Source organism: Bombina bombina, chromosome 5, assembly GCF_027579735.1.
Source record: "Bombina bombina isolate aBomBom1 chromosome 5, aBomBom1.pri, whole genome shotgun sequence".
NCBI classification, from domain to species: domain Eukaryota; kingdom Metazoa; phylum Chordata; class Amphibia; order Anura; family Bombinatoridae; genus Bombina; species Bombina bombina.
The window spans coordinates 435,968,944-435,977,909 of NC_069503.1; positions in this window are offsets into that span (position 1 = coordinate 435,968,944).

Here is an 8,966-nt window from a genome sequence, read left to right on the forward strand (position 1 = left end):
TTGAATGCTTAAATATTTTAGAATACAAAGTTTAATGACGTGCAGTAAATAAGGTAGTATTTGTGTTTTATTTTATTAAAATCAGTGGGGGCTTTTTTGTTACTGATGCTTTGAGGGTTCTATAACGTCCCAGCAACTAAAGGCATTCCTTAAAGAAACACTTTTCCAGATTTGGGCCACGTTGGATCATGGTACTTGGAGATTCAGGGAGATTGCATTCCATTTGCTGGCATCAGGGAGCCGCTATTACAATCAGGGAGACTCCCTGAACTTCAGGGAGAGTTGGGATGTCTGTATTAGGTATTTCATTTGTTATATAAAAAAAAAAAAAAAAAGAGAAAATAAGTAAGCTCAACCATGCATAATAGTCAATAATTACACAGAAACATTAGGATGTGCTGCCTGGTAAATCAATAGTCATAAACGGATTATTAAAGGGACATAATACTCATATGCTAAATCACTTGAAACTGATGCAGTACAACTGTAAAAAGCTGACAGGAAAATATCACCTGAGCATCTCTATGTAAAAAAGGAAGATATTTTACCTCAATCTCCTCAGCTCAGCAGAGTTAGTTCTGTGTAAAAAGTTATACTTCACCTGCTCCCAGCTGCAGGTAAAAATAAAAAAAAAATGAAGAAATGAACAGCAGCCAATCAGCATCAGCAGTGCTGAGGTCATGAACTCACTGTGATCTCATGAGATTTGACTTAACTCTCATGAGATTTCATAGTAAGCTTCCTTTACCTGATTGGTGAAATAATATGAGAGTTCATGAGGCTCATCCTTTCAGCTGTCCCAGGACAGACACGCTAAAATGCTGCTTAGAAATCCTTTACAATGGGAGGTGGCTACTGAGGAACTTTTGAGGTAAAATATCTTTCTTTTTTACATAGAGATGTTCAGGAGATATTTTCTAGTCAGCTTTTTACAGCTATGCTGCATCACTTTCAAGTGTTTAAACATTTGGGTATTATGGCCCTTTAAGAAAAATGGCTATACCGGTATAAGGTAAAACCAAAAAGACCGGAGGGGGGGAGTGCGCTGTTGCGTCATCACGCAGCACGATCAGCGCGGGCCCAGGTGAAGTGCAGACAGGATGGCGGCAGAGAGATAGCCGTGTCTGCAACAGAGGCTGGAGTGAAGTGCCCATTGTAGGGAAGCGCTGAGGTGTGGGAGTCCACGCAGGCTGCCGCAATAGTTGCAGCACAAGAAGAGTCTAGCGGCTTCCTGTGGCTGGAAGCTGCCGACTAACACTGGGGTTCTATGGTGCCTGGGAGTGAGAGCGGTGCACCCTGGAGCAGCAGAGCTGCCTCTATCTGAGAGGTCTTCAACCCCCACAAAGGAAGCCAAGTGGAGCAGACCTAGAAACATCCTGGGGTGAGGAAAGCTAAAGGAGAGGGGAGAAAAGGGGAGGTAGGAACTTTTATTTCTTGTTTTTTTTTTCACTTTGGAGAACGCAGTTGCCCTCTTTTGAAATCAGGCTGATGAAGGGATAATGTGTGGCAAGGAAGGATTAAATGAACTGAGGTTACTGATCTGGTGGGGAATTTAGGTGCTTGGTCCCCTTTAAATCCTCAGAATTGTTGTCATCCTCCCACTGTTTTACCATATTTCACCCCCCTAAGTACTCTCCTAAAACAAGAAAACTCCCCCAGAGAGAGTTGATATTGATGAAGTAACTGACATACACTGCAAAGCTTGTTACTCGCTATTAAATTGAATGTACTATATTTTATCGCAATGATACTTCTCTCTCCTATATGGATATCTATTTGAAAGAATTTTCTTCACCTGGGGTGTAAATTATACTGCTAAGTGAGTCTGAATCACTGAAACTGACTTTTTGGAGGCTTCATAGGACAACTAAGGTGGTTTGTATAAATGATGTAACTGTGCCACATGAGCTGAGACTTTTAATTTAGGCTATAGAAGAGCCCTTGAAAGAATTAAGGAGCAGTTGGTGTGTATTGATAACGCTACCATCTGTCAGCTAATCTCCACAATAAAGTGGCTACAACTCCTCCTTTTGTTATCATTCATTTTGCTTGCTTTACTTTTCTCTCCTATATGGGTATTTAGGAAAAAGGAAAAAAGAAAAAAAAAGGAAGGAAAAAAAAAGGGGGAGAAAGAGAAGGAAAAGAAAAGAAAAAATAAATAAAATATATACTCTCTACACCTTGGGTGCAAGTTGTATTATAAGTAAAAGCTTAAGCTGTGTAAAGAGCTGTAGATTGCTATACATGGATAAATATCTTACTCAGCCCAAAATGTCACCTAAATTAAAGCAAATGGAAAGGAAGAACAATAAAGCCACCCCTGCTGCCTCCCCAAATAAATCTATGATGGAAGAAAGGAACTTTGAGGCCTCTAAAGCCCTGAATGCCGGTGAAATTGCAGCTTTGGTGGCAGATCTAATTAGCCCTAAAATAGAAGAATTCTATAAAAGGGTAGATGCAATTTTGGAAGAGCTAAAATCTCAAGCAGAGAGGTTAAGAGAGGCTGAACAGAGAATCTCTAACTGTGAGGACACTCAAAATACTATACAGATACAAATAGAAGCACTCCAAAAACAGAATGTAGCCTTATCCATTAAGATTGAGGATATGGAAAACAGGTCAAGGAGAACTAACCTGCGGCTCATTGGGATACCAGAAGCTTTGAAATTTCAAGACCTCAAGAAATTTGCTGAGCACTCACTTCCAGAAATACTAGGCCTGAATCCTGAGAGCAACATCTTTACAATCGAAAGAGTACATAGGCTGGGAAGAGAGAGAGAGGATATAACGCTGAAGGAGAGGAAACCGAGACCTGTGATTGCAAAATTCCTGAACTTTCAAGGGAAAAATGAGATTCTAAGGGCCTATAGGAGGAAGAAATCGTTACAATTTCAAGGAGTGAAAATCTTACTCTTTCAGGACTTTTCTGTGGAAACATCGCTGAAGAGGAAGCAGTTTTCATCAATATGTTCCCGTCTGGTGTCTGAAAACAGACTTTTTTCTCTTTTGTACCCAGCCAAGTTGAAGATCAAATCTGGGTCTGACTTTGTTTTTTTTTATTTCCCTGAGGCTGCCCAAATTTTTTTAGAAAATGAATCAAAAAGTTAATGGGGCCTATTTATCAAAGGGCTTGAGGACCTGATCCGATACTGTGGATCAGGTCCGCAAGACCTCGCTAAATGCGGAGAGCAATACGCTCTCCGCATTTAACATTGCACCAGCAGCTCACAAGAGCTGCTGGTGCAACGCCGCCCCCTGCTGACTCGCGGCCAATTGGCCACTAGCAGGGAGGTGTCAATCAACCCGATCGTATTCGATCGGGTTGATTTCCGGCGATTCCTGTCCGCCTGCTTAGAGCAGGCGGACAGGGTTATGAAGCAGCGGTCTTTAGAAACACGGCCCTTCAAGCTCCGTACGGAGCTTGTTAAATGGGCCTGAATATGTTTAATGAGAGTTCCCTGTCCCTTTTTAACTTAAGTTTTTTTTTTGTTTTTTTTTTCCTCATCATTAAAGCTCTGTCCATGCTATCTGCGTTTAATTATAGGTAGATGCATAGATACTTAGAGGAATTCCTGCAAAGGAAAATTTTTTTTTTTTGTGTGGAATAGCCACTGTAAAAGAAAGAAAAAATTATTTTTTTCATGATTGAATTTTATATAGGTCAATTGATGGAGAATATGTGTAATACGGGCTTAAGTAGAGACCAAATAACCACGGCCACATAGTGTATTATTTGAAGAAGACACATTTATGAAACAAAATGATATTATGTTTATATTTCTGACTAAATGGGTTGAACACTATACTTCCCTTTTTAACATTTTTGGAACAACTGGTCAGCCCATGCTTTATGGGTCTGAGTATAGAAACAAATAATTATTGTTATACACTGTTTGAGAAGGATATTATGTCTGTATTTTTGGTTAAAAGGGTTAAACACCATATGCAAAATTTATTTTGTGTTTATATGTTTAAGTATAGAACAGTTAGTTATTGTATTTTATGGTTGCATTATGCACAATCACTGGATAAGAGTATATTAAGTATCAGTTGTTTTTTTTTTCTTTTCTTTTTTTTTTTTTTTTTTTTGAGTGGAATAGTCACTGTTTGAATATAAAGTTTGAATTTTGCACACTCATGGAGCAGTTGGTTAGCACATGCTTTACGGGTTTGAGTATGGAATTAAACAATTACTGGTATGTATTGTTTGAAGAAGACATATCTACCCAATAGAATGATATTATGTCTGTATTTTTTGGCTAATAAGGGTTACACACCATATGCAAATCAATTTTGTGTTTATATGTTTAAGTATAGAAGAGTCAGTCACTGTATTATTGGCTGTAACATGCACAATCACTGGATAAGAGTATATTAAGTATAGAAATTTTTTTTTCTCTCCCCCTCTCCCTGCACTCTCCTGCTCCCTCCTTTCCTTCTTAAATCGGCGTTTACTCTTCCTCTTTTAGGTCTTTTTTGGGTAGTTGAAGAATGGTAAAGGTTTTAACTTGGAATGTAGGGGGGATTCACTCCCCAGTCAAAAGAAAAGCAATTTTAAATTATCTAGGTAAAAGTAATTTTGATATATCCTGTCTTCAGGAAACTCATTTATCAGATAAAGAGCACAATAAAATTAAAGCAAAATGGATGGGAGAGTCTTTTTTTTCGTCTTATACTAAACCATCTAGAGGGGTAATGATCCTATTTCATACGAAATTCGATTATAAAATTCTCAGAGTCTTAAAGGATAAAGAAGGGAGGTATTTAATCATTAGGCTTATTATACAGAACCAGGAATATCTACTGGTTAATATCTATGGTCCAAATAACTCTGATGAAAGATGTTGGAGGTCCTTAACAAAAATTGTATGCAAATTCTCCAAAGCTAAATTGTTATTAACAGGTGACTTTAATCTGACTCCTAACTCTTTTTTGGATAGGAAAAAAATGGGTCCAGATAGAAATAAGAGCAAATAAAATTCTTCTCAGATAAAATTTGAGAAAAAGATTTTTGGATTATTGTCTGAGGCTTTAAATGTAGTGGTTATATGGAGACTTTTGAATCCTAGTAATTTGGAATATACCTGCTGTTCAAAATCACATAATACTCTTTCAAGATTGGATATGTTTCTTATTTCCGAATCTTTGGTAACTAGAGTTGAGAAGTGTAATATACATGATTTTGTGTTATCAGACCATGCCCCAGTAACTCTATCTTTCAAAACAAAGCTAAATTTTACTTATAATCGCTTCTTTTTCCCTACGTAACTTAGAGATTCGGTTAAATTTAAAAACTTTCTCCGGAATACATGGGAAGAATTTGGGACATTTAATAGTCATTCTAGAGAAAATATTCAACTATTTTGGGAGACTGCTAAAGTTTATATGAAAGCGGAAATCAATACTTACGTAGCAAGGCAAAAGAGGGACAGGGTAGGGAAAGAGAAGGATCTATCTGAAAAGGTTAGGGAGGCATATGCTTCGTATTTAAAAAATCCTAATAAAGTTAACACAGAAATTTATTTCTCTATAAGGAAAGATAGAGAGACCTTTTTATTGGGGGAGGCACAGGAACTTCTCTACAGGAATGCTGCTAGATTTTCAAAATTTGGCAATAAAGCTGGTAAGTTGATTGCTGCAACCTTTAAGAGACAAACTAGGAGGAAACCAGTTGCAGCCTTGAAAATAAAAGGTACATCTTATACAGGGCAGGAGAAAATTACACAATTATTTCAGAATTTTTATAAAGAACTTTATTCAACTCAGAGCCCTGAAATGGGGAAAATTATAGAATTACTGGATAAAACTGACATTCCTCAAATCTCAGAAGCAGATCGCGAGAGTCTGAACCAACCGATTTCTGAAAAGGAGATTCAGAAAACAATTAGTTTAATGGCTAGGGGGAAAACGCCAGGGCCAGATAATTTACCTTTAGATTTCTATCAGATGTTACGGACTGAGATTGGCCCGGTTCTGGTAGATCTCTACAATGCGTACTTTGTATCTAATTTTAAAACATCAGACAATTTTAAAAGAGCGAATATTATTGTAATCCCTAAAAGTAACAAGGACCTGTCGGATATTGCCTCGTATAGACCAATCTCCTTGTTGGGGGTAGACTATAAAATCTTAATGAAAATTCTGGCCGACAGGTTGAAGTTAATTCTCCCTAGGATAATTCACCAGGACCAGGCGGGGTTTATTATGGGCAGGGCCTCGGAATTCAATATAAGAAAAATTCTACATGTAATTTGTCATTATGGGGGGGGCGGCGCGGCTCTGCCGGAGGCCTTCCTGCTATCCCTGGATGCAGAGAAGGCCTTCGACAGAGTGGAGTGGCCCTTCCTTCTACAGGTATTGGAGAGGTTTGGGATTGTGGGGCAGTTTGGGGATTTTGTGACTAACATTTACTCAGATATTAAAGCTTCTATCTTGATAAATTATGGGATCTCAGATGTTTTTTCTTTGACAAGAGGTACTAGACAGGGGTGTCCTATGTCGCCTTTGTTGTTTGATCTTATTATTGAGCCCTTAGCTATTAGATTAAGGAATTTGCTCATCGGAATTAACATAGGAAAGGAGACATTCAAAACTGCATTATTTGCGGATGATCTCCTATTATATGTATCTAACCCAAAAAAGCAGGTTGAAGAAATCGTGAAGTTACTGGATCAATACAGTTTAGTGTCAGGTTATAAGATTAACCTTGCAAAATCTAAGATTCTTTGGTTAAAACAAGATAAAGAAGACCTCCAAATCTATCAATTTATGGAAACTAAGACTCTGAGTTATTTAGGGATAAAGATCTCTGCCAATCCGGCTAATTGGTATAGGGACAATATTGGCACGGTTCTAAGAGATACTGAGGAGAAAATGAAATCTTGGGCGACACTCCCAGTCTCTTTGACTGGTAAAGTGGCCCTGTTTAAAATGTTTATTGTTCCAAAAATGTTATACACATTAAGGATGCTCCCCTTTTTAATTAAGAAGACGGATCTTTTGTGCTTTAATCAAGCATTAAGGTACTATCTTTGGAGCGGAAGGAAACCTAGACTTAAGCTAGCCAGGTTATATCAACCGTATTGTAAAGGAGGTCTAGGGTTATCCAATTTAGAATGGTATAATCAGGCCGCCATCTTGCGATTTCCAGTAGACTGGTTAAAGCGGTCTTTTATATACTCAGAAGAGTCTTTAGAAAGACAGGTCTGTTCTTCTCTCTCCCTGAATTTTGTTCTTTTTGCTACCAATAGGGAGCTCAGTAGGGTCATTTTCGACCATCCATTATTTAAGGATATATTGCTATGTTGGAGGAAGCTATCTAAACATTTGGGCTTAGTACTGAATATCTCTAAATGGTTACCGATAAAAGGTAATACCCGATTTCCGCTGGGTAATATGACGGCTATTTATGAAAGATGGTCGCCGGCTAATCCTTTGATTGTTAGTGATTTTTATGATTATAATCAGCAGAAAGTATATGTATTTGAGAATTTTCAAAAAAAGTTTCCCGGAATTCAGAGAAAACATATTTTTTATTTCTTACAAATTAAGAGTTATATTCTTGGTCTTTTTAGAATTTCTCCTCGTATTTGGGAGGACCATCCTCTTATTAATGCTAAATTATCAGAGAAAAGGCTTTTGTCAAATATTTATAGATTTCTTCTATCTTTAGAAGAAAAGGATGTGTCACAGGAGTTAGCTAAACGGTGGGATGGGATAACTAACACAACGGATTTAGAAAAAGCACTTATTAACAGTCTTAAACTTACCCAAATACTCTTTTCAGCTTCTTATTATAGAGAATCACAATTTAGATTAATTCAGGGGGACTATTTAACCCCGCGTAGGGTGGCTAAATGGAATAAAGAGGTGACTAATGTTTGTCCTAAATGTTCTTTCCAAGATCCTAATTTGGGTCACTTGCTATGGGATTGTCCTAAACTTAAACAATTTTGGGCGAAGTTAGAGTACTATCTTTCCTTAATAGGGAAATCAAGGAATTACATGGAAAGGGATTCTATCCTCTTTTTGGTTGGTCATAGCTCTTGGGGAAATTTAGCAAACTTCATACGTACGGTAATAATAATAGTGAGGACACTTATTTTTAAATACTGGATAACTTCTAAAACCCCCTCCATGAGGGAAGTGAAAAATCTTCTGCTTGACTCAATGATAAAGGCAGCCTTTGAGTTTAAACTAAGTCTGGGAAGAGGAAATTCCTTTCTCAAGAATTGGAGAGAATTTGTCTGCTGTCAAAGCGAGGGTACGGTACTCTATATAGAGCAAATCATTAATCTAAAGATAACTTAAGGAAGATAGTGGATGGTAGAGGAGGGAGGAGAGAGGAGGGGGGAGTGGAGTGTGTGAGAGTCGGGGGAGGGGCTCCCTTTTTCCTTTTTTTTTGTTGTTGTTTTTCTTATTTTATTTTTTTATTTTTATAGTTAGTATTTGTGAAATGGATGGGGAAGGATAGGGGGACAGGGACAAGGGAAAATGAAAAAATCTGGGAACTGTTAACTGGTTTGATTTAAATTTGTTGCTACTTTGGGGAAATTTGTTCTATGTAATTTGTTTTATGTGTTGATTATTGTTTGTTTTTGTTTTTTCTTTTTGATGTATATATTTGTTTAAATAAAGGAAAGAAAATTAAAAAAAAAAAAAAAAAAAAGACCAGGATTAAAGCACCCTCCCTAAATAAAGAACAAGAAAATTTTTAACCAAAAAATAGAAAAGTTTATATAATTACAATAATAAATACAACAATTATATATACAGATAAAACACAGAGACAAACATAAAAAGACAACACATGGGCCCCTCATTCAACTCCAAACATGACTAAGCCAGCAAATAAAGATTTTATGCAATACTATATATGTAACTGTGAGATGAAGTATATTATATGATGCTACTAGACGGCTGAAATTGTAAATCCACATATAGGTACTGCGTTGCTGAATAAATGA